General features: G+C 41.0%; 1 protein-coding gene across 1 annotated transcript in view; it reads left to right on the top strand.

Annotated features, from left to right (window-relative positions):
* LOC124595327 (homeobox protein Mohawk) overlaps window positions 1-17116 on the top strand; it is a 93750-nt gene that overhangs the window by 47940 nt on the left and 28694 nt on the right. The window lies entirely within an intron of this gene.

Consider the following 17116-nt stretch of genomic DNA (forward strand, 5'->3'; position numbering starts at 1 on the left):
TATTATTATTATTATTATTATTATTATTACCTCATTGAAATTGAGAAGTATAGCGGCATTTATTTGGGTATGAAAAAAAACACAGGCTGTTCTGTGGACATATTAAACGAATGAAACCAACGAAATTAACTAGAAAGGTTGTGAAATTGTAAAAAAAAAAAACTAAAATTGAAACAATAAACTGCATCGGTACAGAAAAAGAAGAACCAAAGCATGAGTAACACAACTTTATACATCAGACAGAAAAAAATTTACGCGGAATATTCAGGATTGGATAGCTGACTTGCCTGAAAGACCCACGAATACCGGAACAGCATGGTACGACGCCAGGAAAAAGCCCATTCTGAGGGAACAAAAATAATAGGGGTATAAAGAAAATATAAATCAGAAGTCTGAAAAATGTCCTTTCTTGTGCCTCACACGGTTAATAATAATAAGAATCATTATTATTGTTATTATGTTACATTTTTCTTTCTTCAGCTATGCTACAATTGAACTTCTATGTCTGATCGCGTCCACATCGACGAAACATTAGACTTCCTTTTTCTTCTAACCTTCCTTCCATACTGGTAAGTCCAACGCTCTTTCTAATAGTTCCAGAATCTCTCTGACCGCTACTGCACGACGACGAAGTTGTCTATTTTTCTTGTCTGTAGTGTGTTTAGGAGAGCCTGTATCTGGTTTCCGTGACGCGAGGCATGATGTGTCCATATCTGTAAACATCGTGTATATTCGTGTCTGCACGCTCCACATGAAGCTCCGTACGTCGTATATCTCGACCATTGGACACCGTTCGAGCGTGTAATCTGCTCTCAGTGCCGCATCTACATCTGCAATCTACAACTACATAATTGCTCTACGATTCACAATTAAGTGACTGGCGGAGGGTTCATCGAACCACCTTCAAGCTATTTCTCTACCGTTCCACTATCGAACAGCGCGTGGGAAAAATGAACACTTAAATCTATCCGTGCAAGCTCATATTTCTATTATTTTATCGTTCCTCCCTACGTAGGTGGGTGACATAAAAATATTTTCGCATTCTGAGGAGAAAGTTGGTGATTGAAATTTTATGAGAACGTCGTGTCACAACGAAAATCGTCTTTGCTTTAATGATTGCCAGTCCAATTCGCGTCACATATCCCCTATTTCGCGATAATACAAAACGAGCTGCTCTTCTTTGAACTTTTTAGATATCCTCCTTCAATCTTATATGATGTGGATCTCACACCGCACAGTAATACTCCACAGTAGAACTGTTTTTCCAAGCGTTCTGCCAATAAATCGTTGTCTTCGGTTCGCTTTCCCCGCAACATTATTTATATGATGGTTTCAATTTATGTTATTCATAACAGTAAAATGTAAATGTCGTGTGACTAGGGCCTCCCGTCGGGTAGACAGTTCGCCGGGTGCGAGTCTTTCGATTTGATGCAACTTCGGCGACTTGCGCCTCGATGGGGATGAAATGATGATGATTAGGACAACACAACACCCAGTTCCTGAGCGGAGAAAATCTCCGGGCCCTTAGGATTGACATTCTGTCGCGCTGACCACTCTGCTACCGGGGGCGGACATTCATAACAGTAATCCCTAAGCATTTAGTTGAATTTACAGCCTTTTGATTTGCGTATTCTATACTGTAACCGAAACGGATTCCTTTTAGTACTCAAGTGGATGACTTCACACTTGCCATCATTTAGAGTCAATTCCCACTTTTCGCACCATACAAATATCTTGTCTAAGTAGTTTTGCAATTTTTTCGATCATTTGGTTACTTTATAGGACGATAAATGACAGCATCATCTGCAAACAATCTAAGAGGGCTGCTCAGATTGTCTCCTAAATGGCTTACGTAGATCAGGAACAGCAGATGTCCTACAACACTTCCTTGGGATACGCCAGATATTTCTTCTGTTTTACTCAATGACTTTCCGTCAGTAACTACGAACTATGACCTTCCTGACAGAAAATCTTGAATTCAGATGCACAACTGAGACGATACTCCATAGGCACGCAATTTAATTAGAAGTCGCTTGTGAGGAACGGTGTCAAAAGCCTTCGGTCAATCTAAAAATATGGAATAAGTTTGACATCCCCTGTCGATAACACTCATTACTTAGTGAGAATAAAGTTAGTATTTCACAAGAACGATATTTTCTGAATCCTTGTTGTCTGTTTGTCAAAAAAAAAAAAAAAAAAAAAAAAAAAGTTCAAATGTGTGTGAAACCTTTTGGGACTTAAATGCCAAGGTTATCAGTCCCTAAGCTTACACACTGCTTAACCTAAATTATCGTAAGGACAAACACACACACCGATGTCCGTGGGAGGACTCGAACCTCCGCCGGAACCAGCTGCGCAGTCCATGACTGCAGCGTCCTAGACCACTCGGCTAATCCCGCGCGGCGTCTGTTTGTCAATAAATCTTTTTCTTCGCGGTAGCGCATAATGTTCGAACACAGTATTGTTCCAAAATACTGACAGCTAATCCTTTTTTCTGGCGGACACACGTCCAGATCGTCCGCTCATTGTAACCTCTCAAAACTCTGGTATCTCTCTCCCCACATACAACAATGAGTAAAGAATATAGCCACAGACTGCACACAGCGCAGTCAGCAATTTTAATACAGAGCGCTACGTGGCGTCACCAACTTAAAAACCTAAACAGCCTCCTTACACAGTGAGAAATTCAATGACGGCACATTGCTTGTAGCGTACATCACCTACAGACGTCATTTTGAAATTGTCCTGCAGCTATGCTATCTGTCGAAAGTGACGGAAACTTGGCGCGCTCACTGAACAGACTTCAAGTAATACATACGTAACGTTTCGCATTCGTGGCGTTGTTTTCGGCTGAGAATGCGGTGAATTACTTTCTGGACAACCGTCGTAGAAGAGTAGCAGAGCTACTCCTAGCGCCTTGGTGTGGGCAGCCATCAGGTATGATTTCAGGTCACAGATGGCAGTGATTGAGGGAACTCTGAAGGTACAACGAAATGTCAGGGACATCCTCCGTCCTCATGTGTTTCCTCTTATGCCACAGTATCTTAGGACCATTTTGCAATACAGCAATGCTCGTCCACACATGGTACGTGTCTCCAAGAAATGTCTGTGTGTGGCTGAGTTACCCTTGTGGCCAGCGCGATCCGCAGATACGTTCCCCATAGAACATGAATGGGACCAGCTCGGACTTCGACTCCATCTCAGTTCCAGTATCCATGATATCAAGTACAACAGTTGTGGGCCAGCTTGACTATGCCACCCTTCACAACCGACTTAGCGCATGCAGCCCGAGCCCGAGGAGTTCAGTATCTTATTGATAGTATGGCTCATAGAGCTACGTTCTTCCTAAATTTACCGAGCGAGGTGGCGCAGTGGTTAGACACTGGACTCGCATTCGGGAGGACGACGGTTCAATCCCGCGTCCGGCCATCCTGATTTAGGTTTTCCGTGATTTCCCTAAATCGCTCCAGGCAAATGCCGGGATGGTTCCTTTGAAATGGCACGGCCGACTTCCTTCCCCATCCTTCCCTAATCCGATGAGACCGATGACCTCGCTGTCTGGTCTCCTTCCCCAAACAACCCAACCCCTCTTCCTAAATTTGACTCGATTTTCTAATCACCCAATAACATTGCACACCTTCTCAACCCTTGAAGTTTCATTTCGGCTTGTCCTCCCCTCTTGCGTGCATCACTTTGTCAAAGAGTGTATTTTGTACTTATGCAGGTGAATGTTGAGCCGTAACGAACATGGCCTCACTTTGTAGACTTATTTAGTGTGTAATCTATACATTCCTCTACTCGTTATTGCAAGCAGGGGTTTGCTTTTTTAGTTGTATGAGAAATAAAAAATAGTATAGGAGAAATGGGGGAAATGGCGGTCAGTTAAGCACGAATCAAAATTAGAATATCTAAAACTCAAGTGCTTATTTACTAAATGACATGTTTATATTCACTGAAATATAAAATTTAGAAATAATGTTGTCTTGCGATATTATTATCAGCTCTAGTGTGCAGAGTGAATCAAAGAAAATACTGCAGTAACCAAAGATAACAACGGTCAGAGGTCAGAGAAATCTTTATGGAATTAAGTTTAAGGAATAAATGTCACATGGTCACAAACATGGAAAACCACGCTAGTTCATTCCATCCCGAAGTGTCTGAATATGCCCATAGTCCACAGACTGTACACATGTACCATACTGAACTTCGCCGTACTGCATAAACTAGACACTTTTCCCCGCCAGTTTCAATGCTGTCGTCCGAATTGTCGTCACTCAGGTTGTCAAAGTCACTCTCTGATGTAGTATCATCAAATGCAACAGCTAAATTTCTCCTGAGAATGCAATTTTCTTCCGAAGGATCGGTTTTCTCTTCTGCAAAGTCTTCCAATTTCTCCTTGTTTGCCTTTCCCGCAGTGGCTTAGCATGGTTTTCTGACACCCAGTGTGTGCCCCAGTTTGCCGATTCCTTCCCATTTTCGAAACTAAGCAAAAAAGTAAGAGAGACCGTTGACAGTACGTATCAATATTTCGTTAATGCCTTTCTAAAGTAGAAAGGGACGTTTCAATTTATTTTCCTCGTATATTTTTCTTGCTTTCTATTATTCTGAACAAATGACTTATTTGTGTGAGTCGTCCTAACAGCAAAGAAAAACATGATATACCTGACAGTTCCAACAAAGAAAATATATACATGCATGCAATGGCAAATAAAATCTTTGTAACATTTGAACCTACGAGGAAAGAAAGTCACTTGGTCGGATGAGACTTTTTTCAACTGTTTCTAACTTCTGACGGAGTTAACGTCCTTAGATTGAAACATGGCGGTAGTTCAGTGATGATTTGGGCAGCCATATCTGATGTTCCACAGGCCCCATGGTTACTCTGCAATGTCGCATTATTGCCAGTGATTATGTGACCATTTTGGTTGACCAGGTCCATCCCACGGTAAAGTGTTAGTTTCCCAATGGTGATGCTGTTTTCCGATAAGACAGAGCATCGACTGGCACAGTTCGTACCGTTCATTACTAATTTTTTGAGCACGAGGATCAACTGTCACACCGCCCAAGTCATCAGACCTCACTATTGTTTAGCCTTGGTGGTGTGCTTTGGAGACAAGGGTGCGCCGTCGCCATCCATCTCCATCATCGTTACGTTTTCACTATTTTGCGGGAGGAATGGTATAATAGTTACTTGAAAATCATGCAGGACATGTATTTACCCGTTACGAGACGATTGGAAGCTATTTTGAATGTCAACGGTTTTCCTGCAACGTATTATGCAGGGTAATGTGTTGTGTTTTTGGTACTTCCATATTTTCGTCCACCCCCGTACTTACGTCTCACGCGAGTTCTCTCCTGCTTTTGGAAGGGCTGCTGACACAAATATGAGGCTCATTCAAATGAAACCTGGGCTCTCCCTACCTCCCTTCTCCCCCCCAGTCCTTTTGTATTCCCCTCCTCTGCCTACCCCCCTCCCTGTCGCGTCTGCCCCCTACCCCTCTTATGGGTCCTCATCCTCCATCAGCTCCTTTCCCGGTTCCCCCCCCCCCCCCCCCCCCCTTAGCTTTTACTCTCCTTTCCCCCCTTTTTGTTTTCCCATCTCTTGTCCAGTTTCCCCCCACCTGCTCTCGACTGTGGTGTCACCTTTGCCGACTTTTTCGTGCTGTGTTCTAGTGCCTATTCAGTGTTGTGTTGCGAACAGAAACCATGCTGTCGCTGGGTGTGAATTTTATATACTTTGCGAACAGAATCCAGACTGTCGCCGTGTTTTTTTTTAACTGTCTATTGTTTTCCCTGTCTGCTCCGTATGTATTTTTATTCGCTTCATCATCCCTCTGTTGCTTGTTTTAATTTCCCCATTTTCTTTTCACCTTGTTACCCACTAAGTCCCCGATTTTATCGCCTGTTTTTTATTATTATTTATTCTCCTGCTCTTTGACAGAAAATCTGTAGGCTGCAGAGCGGCGTCCTAAGCTGCTGCCAGCCCGCCCCCTTTGGGGGGAATTGAAATTCAATAAAGAAAAAAAGAAAAAAAAAAAATGAAACCTGATCAATGCGTCTACCTTTGCCTTACACGTAAGGTGGCACCACGCATCTGCGGGTATGGTGGCGCCATCTGTTGGCAGAGAGACTGACGCGTACGCACCGTTTGATGTTGCATAGCGCCAGTGTGGTTTCACGCCTAAGTGAAGGTGGTCACACAAGTTATTGCCCACTACCGGACATGCAGGCGACTTTCGAAATGTATTACGTATCTGAAATGCAAGTGAAGGAATTATAATGTTACAGAACGTCTGCGTCATTCGTATTGTTTATATAGGACGCAAGACACCCCTAGTTTCAACTCAACAAACATAATAAAGAAATTGCCAAATCTTTACTGAACTGTGTAAACGATAGTTAATAGTCACTTTCGACAGGCAGGCCTTAGAACTGAAACAATGTTTGGTTGACGACCAATCTTCAAACTGGAAACATGGAGCTGAGCAGATTCAGACTAAAGCAAAAAAGTTCTTTTCACATAAATTGCACCGAAATATTAGAAAATGTCGAAACTACTAACATCGTTCAGTCGATGAAACAAATGATACACATTCGGACAGCGTTATTGAAAATATTCAGCACATTAAGGCCAGGTTCACACTAAAATGAGCAAAAAGTAGGCGAGGTTTGGAAGTTTTTATTGAGACAATGAAAAGACATTCAAAGGGTCTGTTTGAGGATTATGATTGACCATACTTTGAACTTTATTTTATAGTTTCAATTTAAAAAAAATGGCACCCATAATTAAGGACTGATCAAGGGCCTGCGAATTTGAAATACACAGACTGTGTACAGTTTAGCCCCTCAGGAGTTGTCTGAAACCAAAAATGGATAACATCTGTCGATACTACATTAAATTTATGGTATAAGCTTTCAAGAAAAGCGTTTAATTTTCGCGGGCCGAAAGTGGAAATTAATAGGTTGAACCGATTTTTTTTTAATGCTACATGCAGTTCTGACAAATCGTTTCTCGAGAAAAGCCTGTTTAAATTTAAGGGAAAACTTTTATAAGTATTATTAGTTCTATTTGCATAAAATTAAAAATTTTTGATGTCGCTGAACACAAATCTGATGCTGTTGTTGTCTTCAGTCCTGAGACTGGTTTGATGCAGCTCTCCATGCTACTCTATCCTGTGCAAGCTTCTTCATCTCCCAGTACTTACTGCAACCTACATCCTTCTGAATCTGCTTAGTGTATTCATCTCTTGGTCTCCCTCTACGATTTTTACCCTCCATGCTGCCCTCCAATGCTAAATTTGTGATCCCTTGATGCCTCAGAACATGTCCTACCAACCGGTCCCTTCTTCTAGTCAAGTTGTGCCACAAGCTCCTCTTCTCCCCAATTCTATTCAATACCTCCTCATTAGTTATGTGATCAACCCATCTAATCTTCAGCATTCTTCGGTAGTACCACATTTCGAAAGCTTCTATTCTCTTCTTGTCCAAACTATTTATCGTCCACGTTTCACTTCCATACATGGCTACACTCCATACAAATACTTTCAGAAACGACTTCCTCACACTTAAATCTATACCCGATGTTAACAGATTTCTCTTCTTCAGAAACGCTTTCCTTCCCATTGCCAGTCTACATTTTATATCCTCTCTGCTTCGACCATCATCAGTTGTTTTGATCCCCAATTAGCAAAACTCCTTTACTACTTTAAGTGTCTCATTTCCTAATCTAATTCCCTCAGCATCACCCGACTTAATTCGACTACATTCCATTATCCTCGTTTAGCTTTTGTTGATGTTCATCTTATATCCTCCTTTCAAGACACTGTCCATTCCGTTCAACTGCTCTTCCAAGTCCTTTGCTGTCTCTGACAGAATTACAATGTCATCGGCGAACCTCAACGTTTTTATTTCTTCTCCATGGACTTTAATACCTACTCCGAATTTTTCTTTTGTTTTCTTTACTGCTTGCTCAATATACAGATTGAATAACTTCGGGGACAGGCTACAACCCTGTCTCACTCCCTTCCCAACCGCTGCTTCCCTTTCATGCCCCTCGACTCCTATAACTGCCGTCTGGTTTCTGTACAAATTGTAAATAGCCTTGCGCTCCCTGTATTTTACCCCTGCCACCTTTAGAATTTGAAAGAGAATATTCCAGTCAACATTGTCAAAAGCTTTCTCTAAGTCTACAAATGCCAGAAATGTAGGTTTGCCTTTCCTTAATCTATTTTCTAAGATAAGTCGTAGGGTCCGTATTGCCTCACGTGTTCCAACATTTCTGCGGAATCCAAACTGATCTTCTGCGAGGTCGGCTTCTACCACTTTTTCCATTCGTCTGTAAAGAATTCGCGTTAGTATTTTACAGCTGTAACTTGTTAAACAGATAGTTCGGTAGTTTTCACATCTGTCAACACCTGCTTTCTTTGGGATTGGAATTATAATATTCTTCTTGAAGTCTGAGGGTATTTCGCCTGTCTCATACATCTTACTCACCAGATGGTAGAGCTTTGTCAGGGCTGGCTCTCCCAAGGCCGTCAGTAGTTCTGATGGAATGTTGTCTACTCCTGGGGCCTTGTTAGATTTGCGAAATTCAATATGGCTAATCCTATATGGCGGACAAAAAGTTATGTTCTGACTAGTTATGACCAAAATTTGACAAAAAAAGTGTTTCGTTACTTACGTTTAGTCTGCAATTCCAGGACCGTATATCAACCCTTCCTCTAACTCGAATTGTTCCTGGAGAGAAATTCCCTCGTTCTTCCTGGAGAGAAAAGCCGATCTGGCTGCGCTGAATATGCTGCGTTCGGCAGACTGCACACGTTGTTCTTCAGCTTTTTGGCGAATATGCTTGCATACTGCAAAATAAATCATTTTGTGAAGGTGCGTTACGGCTCAGGTTTTCTAGCTGAGCTGGGTGTGTCTGGCTGGGAGCGTCCCATGGCGACGCCGACGCTCTTTCGAACATTGGGCTCTATAATTTTGTAACGCACTGATAAAAAAACCTTTTCGTCCTAATATTCTAGACACACATACCTGTCAAAAAATACAATAAAAATCGAATTTCCGACCATTTTAAATGAGAAGTTAGCCTTAAAGTTACTAGCGAAACAGGGTCTTCCAAGACGTGGACTCAACAATGATGAAAATTAACAACTTTGTCACGTTCTTAAAGACTCGAGCAGATGTGGGAGAATTAAAGTGTGGTTTACAAAGAGAGGGTTAGAAATGGCTTCCCAACTATAATCAAAATGAAGTTTGCGAGCTGATGGCCACAACAACCTTGTCTGGAATTACGGACGATGTAAAAACTGCTGAATATTTTTCAGTTTTATAGGATTTGTTTCAAAGCGAGCAACTATCTGTTTAATTCGACGTCGTTTCTGAGGATCTGACAGCGAATTAATATGTTACTAGATTTTGTTCTATGGTGAGTACTTCGGCAGGAATGTAGTTTGATCTCGTTAAAGACGTTTTAACCCTACACAAGTTACCAATTTCGAATCTCAGAAGCCAATGGGGCACAAATGTTTTTGGCCAAATCTCAGGTGTGCAGTCACGAAAACACAGAGAAGACTACCGAGCACTGTCTATGCATTGCAATGCTCGTAATCTTAATCTGATCGTGCAGGATAGTTTTGAAAATCTTTTACCACAAAGGAAATTTATTGAATTAATGAAAAATTTAATAAACTTTGTATGGAACAGATTGAAGTATTGTGCTGAATTCAAAACCTGCAAATTGAAATTGAGAAAGAAATTGAAAATATTTACCTGCATTCCAGCAAGGTGTGTATTACACTTAAAATTTTTATTGTATTGTGACTGCGGTTTTAAAGCGAGCTGATAGAATGGCATCAGCCAAAACATCAAGCTTCTGTCATTACTTCAAAGGTTGGAGTTTTATTTTAATTTAACAATGCCTACTTAAGTTTTTCATCGAATCACGCGGAATTACTGAAGTTTAATACATGTGCTATCGAATCTTATGAACAAACAAAATCAGTTACTGATATTAAGTACTTCGCTTTATTTTAAATTTTCGGAAATTTGTCATAAAAATGATCAAGCTGTTGCTGATCTTGATCTTGACCAACCTACGTTTCTGCAATAGCATAAAACTTCAAAACGTCTCGATCAAGGAAATAAATAATACATCAGATTCAAAACACTAGAAGAATTTGTCAAAAAATCATTTCTTGAAGCTTTCAGTAAATCACTCAGAATAGACTCGACAACGATTCTGCAATATTTTTTAAATCGTGTGAAAAATTTATTCTGGCACATCCTACAGGCAACGATAAAATTGTACAATTTTACAAAAATGATTTTGACTGGGAGAGATAGATAAGCGATAGAAACATGTTTTTGCATTTCGTGAAGAGACAAAACGAGCAGACGTGAGGAAAGTTGTGGAGTTCTTAAAAACATATGAATGATCAAGAGGGCTAATTCTTCAGCTTGTGGGCTTTGCTCGCTTACTTATTACAATTCATAGATTATCCTGTTCTAATAAACCAAGTTTTCCTTTTTACGTCCTTTCAAATCTTATTTAAGATCAATAATGTGCTATATCGATCCCATCATATTGTTTTGTTTTGCATATTAATGCGATATTACCGATAAACTAGATTTAGATGATTCGTTAACTGCATTCACAAGGTGCAGTACAGTTGTTGCTATATGCAATTGACTTTTTTGTACTGAACAGAATTTAATGAAATAAACAGACTTATTTTTAATTACATTTACAAGGGGGGGTGGTCACTTTCTGGACAACTATCAGTCACATAAAACATGAATCGCTGGGCCTGGTACGCGATACTTCAAAATGACTGTAAAAAGTCCTTTCTTCACACGTTTTGGAGATATTATGTCCTCCCATTCGTAGAGCGAAGTATCCTTCGACATTGGCCACTTACAGGTCTTGCTGGTGGGCCTCGTGCCTTCCATTAGAGGTCCCTAGTCTTCTGTTTGGTAATTACTCGAAAATCCTTGAATAAACTACTTTTTACAAACATCAGTCTAGTTTTGCAAATGAATGTATTTTGTAGGCAACACTATTCCACAATAGTATCGCATGTGAAGGCTAGTTATGTTATTCAGGGTCACTTGACCCCAAATCACGTGCCAAAAAAAGGGGTTGAAGTAGCTCAATTACGGTACTGCATGTTATAGTATATCGATAAGTTTTTTAATCCACGTGTTCTTACAATTTACTTAATAAAAACATTAAAATGACTATGAATAAAATTGTAAAAGGTGTTAAATTTGAAAAAAAAACATCACTTACCAACAACCTATATCCTTTGATGATGCGCATATAGATGAAAGTTGAGAAGTAAACGAAACAATAATTTTTCACTGTGACAAACGATCCAGAACACATAATATCTGGTGGCCAGTATATGAAATAACAAATCAGTGCGTGCTGAAGACATTACTGCTACATATTGGAAAATCATCGATCTCATTAGTACCTGTCGCGTCTGACAACAGACCGAAACTTTTTTCGTTTGTGGGCTGAAGAGAACCCCTACACCTCAGCAGTCCTAGTTTACAGCTTATTTGTTTACCTCCAATATTACATCTCTATTTTGAACCACTTACACTCGTCGAATTATCCTGAAATTCTTCATAAATAGGCCTACCTATGTAGTTCTCGATAACAATACACTTATCTGATCGAATGACCATGCAGACAGGATTATCTAGCATGGCCGTTAGCTGCCCTCGGCCCCCCCCCCCCCCTCCCTGCCCTTAGTGTCATTTTCTTCATAGGGGATTCAGGATTAGCGAGTGCTATTGTTTCTTTCCCTGTCTATTCTTAGGGGCGTTGCTAGTATCTAGAATTGGAGATACTTCTGCAAATGACTTTATATTGCTGTCAGATACTGCATCATGAGTGTCATTTGAGTAAAAGTAAATCAGAGTAACTTTTTACCGGTACCAGTTACTACTTTTGTATCAAATGGCTGCAGCTCCACCTACTTGCATTATTTGGGACTGAAAGTAACAGTTTCGATACCTCTATACTCGTAGTTTCAAGTTGTCTTTCCACCTTCTCACAAGCTCTCAGGCTTGTGATTATTCTTTAATGGCCTTTGGCTGTGAAGACAATTTCTGGCGACAGTGATTCAAGTTGAACAAACGTCTTGATATTTCGAAGTAAAGCTCCAATACTGACTTAACGCTGTTATCACTTCTTCTTAAAAAACTTGAATTCCTTCTAGCATGATCCAAATTTACACAGAGCACTAAAACATATGAAAAATGTTATGTTTTTTAAGACTAGTCTAAAGTTAGCGTAAAAGATTGTGTCACTTTGTAGCAGTATCAGAATAGAAGTTTTACTCCAATACAGTATAGTTAGGGTACATTTTCACTCTCACAAGAAGTCAGTAATTATAGACGTAAAATGTCCGTTGTTATGTGAACTTATTTTGTGTTCAGTGTTTTCAAAAAATGGAAAAATATGGTACAGAATTAACTTTGAGCCAGAGGACCTTCAGCGATAACGAATCTTAGAAAATGTGTATACTACGATTGCCTGTTTCATTTTATTTATTCTACCTATCCGTGGAAGAAGCCGTAATATAAGAAAAGCAAATACTAGTGGGGCAATATGCATTATAAGAAATCCCAGCTAATAAGATTTGCACATGATATCGGAATCTTAGCAGTCTACCCCGGAGGGATGAGTAAGATTCGTAAGTCCTTCTCGTTATCTCTGAAAGAAGTTGGCAGAAAATTTAGCTAATAAGACAAAATATATGTTCAGCTTTTACCTAAAACACAAACAGTAAAAAGTTACTTCAGAAACATACGTGCTGTGCTGTCTGGATGGTACCATTACAGACCACAATAGAAATACTGAAGAAATGGAAAAGAATGAGACTTTTACAGTACCGTATTGATCTGTGAAAGGAGGGGAAAATAATTCGAAATAATTTTGCACATACAGACATAAAAGTTTTTTGTCTTATTATTACATTACAGTGAATTCTGGACAAAAAATGCCAGGCAGATACAATATGGCCTCAGTGGCAGTGTGGACAAGGAAGAAACATATCAGAACATCTTCAGTAGATGGAAAAAGAGTAATTCGATTTGTACTGGAGCAGGCCGAGGAAGTAAAAACTGCATCTGTAGACTACGTCACGAGGCACGATAGGCTGTAAGATAACACGGTAGGTGAGAAGATCTTGAGACAAGGAGGAGATGAACACCCAGAAAAAGATTTCCTGGGGAACATCAAGAATAACCATCCCAGAATTCCCAACATTTGGGGGTTTCAAGAGAGATTCATGACGAGAAGGCTATAGTTGCAACAAGACATTGTCTAAATGGTTATGAGGATGTGGTATCTCTAAAAACAAAATCCTTTAAAAAATTGGAAAACAGTCTATATTACTAAACGGCTAACCCGGTCCGTGGCATCCAGTGCAAATTGCAGATGGTCTATCTAACATCTTCCAGGGGGCAACAAATTTGATTTTCAGTATTTCATATAATTACTGACCGAATTTAAAAACTTGAAACGCTGTCGTAACCTTCTCATTACTGGTGTAATCTTATGTTAAACGCTTAACACAGTAATACAACTATTACTGCTAGACACTTGAGGCAGCGTAGGTAACTCGGACTTTTCTCATCCAGTATTTGAGAATGAGAGCATTTTGTGATTTGCAACAAACTTTGTACATAGTCTCAAACCGTTAGGAAGCTTTTTCTCGCTGACAACCTCCACAAAATCATAAAAGGAAAAAAGTGTATCTTACTAGATTTTCGCTTCTCACGCAGTAAAACTGCTGCATCAGGCCTGGCGTTTTAATTTATTACTTCATTACTATTAACTCTAACCATAACACATTTTGCAGACAGTATTCCCATATAACAATGAATGTATCTGCAAAATTATATCATTGTACGACCCATAATTCAGGAGATATGGTGACCTAAACATTGAGACGCGCTGTTGCTTGAAACGAAATGCAAATCACCCAGTCTACACTCGACCTCTGTTTGATAATGAGAGCACTTAGCAAGATGTCTAACCTTTTCTACACTTTTTCACGCTTACACGCTTGACATAAAATATTAATTGCAGTAATTCATTTGTAAACAGAAATCTGAAGCCGTTTTGGCTCTGAGCACTATGGGACTTAGCATCTATGGTCATCAGTCCCCTAGAACTTAGAACTACTTAAACCTAACTAACTTAAGGACAACACAGAACGCCCAGTCATCACGAGGCAGAGAAAATCCCTGACCCCGCCGGGAATCGAACCCGGGAACCCGGGCGCGGGAAGCGAGAACGCTACCGCACGACCACGAGCTGCGGACGAAGGCGTTTTATGCCCGAATGAGGGATTTACTGGTATTGTGTAAAGATAGTGTAGAACAGGGAAGAAGCTTCCTGGCCACTCGTTGATTGCACAAATTCAGTTCATTGAGTCAAGAGGAGAAACAGTATAATTTCAACGGTATTTTAAGGTGTGCCTCGCACTGAGGTAATTAGGGTTACTTGAACGGCTCCTATAAGCACGTGCAACACAGAAACACAGCAAATGCGTCGCTGGCACGGTACTCCTCTGGCACTCGTCCAGTGGAATGCCTGACGGGTGGTCGCGGCTTGTTTTGTCGTTGTTAACCATGCCTCCACCTCTCGCGTCTCGGCTCAGAGCGAAATCTCGCTCATTGAGTGTGATAATAGAGCAGACCAACTTTGCACATTATCTACATAGGATGTAAGTCCCAAAAACCTTGATCGGAACCGGGGGACTGGACTCATTTTTGGTCAAATGTTTGACCGGAGCGAAATCAAGACTCCCTAGAAATTACGCAGTCGATTTTGGACCGTAATTTCAGAGCCAAACTAAAGTTGGGGATTGAACAAAAAAGGCATACCAGATTGACGAGGGTGAGTTTTTCAAAAAGAAGGATTAATTGCTCGAATGTAGTCAGGGTAATAATTAAGAAAAAATAGTGAATTTAGGGTAGCTTTTTGACCGAATTTTTGCAGCCAAACGGGAAGTACGACATCGGAAAATAGGGTATCAAACTGACCAGCTTAAAGTCTAGTTTCGAAAAAATTAATTAATTAATTTCTTGAAAGTAATCCGTGTAATTAAGAACGATTTAATTAGTAATCAGTGTTGATGGAAAATTGAAATATTTCACGAACAGGTGCTCCGTAAATGTAGTGTCAAAAGATATCAAATCACCGCATAAACTGAAATGTCTACGGTTTCTCTTAATCTGCAGGGGTTGGACAAAAATATGGAAACACCACGAGAAGGCCGGCAGGAGTGGCCAAGCGGTTCTAGGCGCTTCAGTCTGGAACCGCGCGACCGCTACGGTCGCAGGTTCGAATCCTGCCTCGGGCATGGATGTGTGTGATGTCCTTAGGTTAGTTAGGTTTAAGTAGTTCTAAGTTTTAGGGGACTGATAACCTCAGATGTTAAGTCCCATAGTGCTCAGAGCCATTTGAACCATTTTGAACCACGAGAAGTGGATGCTTGAACATAAGTGCAGATGCTAGCCGAACCTCAGGTGACGCTGTTGTATGTACCACGAACGACACCTGTCCATTGTCCTCAATCCGTCGCAAGTGTCAGTCGAGGCCAGAACAGTGTTGTCAGTGCATTATCTTGGAGGTAAGTGAATTCGAACGTTGGAAAATTGTTGGTGGTGCTGGTATGGTGGGTGCTTTCGCAACCAAGTTAGCCGAAGTGTCTGGTGTTTCAAAAGGCGCCATGTCGAAGATTTATGTCTCACACAGGGAAAGCGGAAAAACGTCATCCGCTAAGTCACAACGCGGCTGAAAATGTGTGTTGAGTGATAGTGACAGATGGCCATTGAAGAGGATTGTTACGAAAAATAAGAGAATGGCAGCTGCAGAAGTCACTGCAGAACTGACTGTCGCACTCGCGAACCCTGTCGGCACCAAAACAACACGAAGAGACTCCATAAGCTGGAAGTTGCTGGCGAGCTGCAATTTCAAAGCCAGTCACCAACGATGCAAATGTCTATAACGGGTAAACGTGGCAGCGAAGCCATAAAACCTGAGGTGTGGAGCAAAGGAAGAAAGTCATTTAGTAGGATGAATCTACTTTCAAACTGTTCCCAACATCTGGTAGAGTCTACGACCAAAGAGTGAAACATGGCGAGGGCTAGGCGATGATTTGAGCAGCCATATCGAGGTATTCTCTGGGCCAAATGATTCCTCTGCAAGTCGCTTTACTACCAAGGATTATATGACCATTTTGGCTGATCAGGTCCATCCTGTGGTACTATGTTCCCTAATGGTATTACTGTGTTCCGAGATAACAGGGCCCAAGTTCACACAGTTCGCATAGCCCAGGACTGGATATGTGAGCTCGAGGATGAGTTGTCGCATCTCTCCTGGGCACAACAGTCACTAGATCTCCATTTTATTGAGCCTTTGTGGTCTACTTTGGGAAGAAGTGTGTGTGATTGTTGTGCATCTCCGTTATGGTTTAAGTCAACTTGTATTTTGCGGAAGGAATGGTATAAAAGTCCCTTGAAAAGCATACAGGACCTGAAACTTCCTAGCAGATTAAAACTGTGTGCCTGACCGAGACTTGAACTTGGGATCTTTGCCTTTCGCGGGAAAGTGCTCTACCAAAGGAGCTACCCAAGCACGACTCACGCCCCGTCCTCACATCTTTACTTCCGCCAGTACCTCGTCTCCTACCTTCCAAACTTCACAGAAGCTCTCCTTCTGTGAAGTTTGGAAGGTAGGAGACGAGGTACTGGCGGAAGTAAAGCCGTGAGGAGTGGGCGTGAGTGGTGCTTGGGTAGCTTCCTCAAAGTAAGTAATAAAAAATATTAGACAAACATCGAATGTGCATTTGAAATAATGCTCAAAAACATGTACCATATATGAAGTGCCGACTGAGAATCTGAAGTTCAATGTTCAACTTAGAAGTCTAGAAGTTTAAAAGGGTACTATGAACATCCTAGCTGCTTAGTCCATTAAATTTCGGGCATGCAGCCGCGCAAATAAAATTTCCTCCACTGATATTTCGGGCGCGCATCGTCCGGCCATCCTCAGAGTGAGTCACACGACTTACGACAAGATGCCAAGCGCGGC

Source organism: Schistocerca americana, chromosome 2, assembly GCF_021461395.2.
Source record: "Schistocerca americana isolate TAMUIC-IGC-003095 chromosome 2, iqSchAmer2.1, whole genome shotgun sequence".
Taxonomy (NCBI): Eukaryota; Metazoa; Arthropoda; class Insecta; order Orthoptera; family Acrididae; genus Schistocerca; species Schistocerca americana.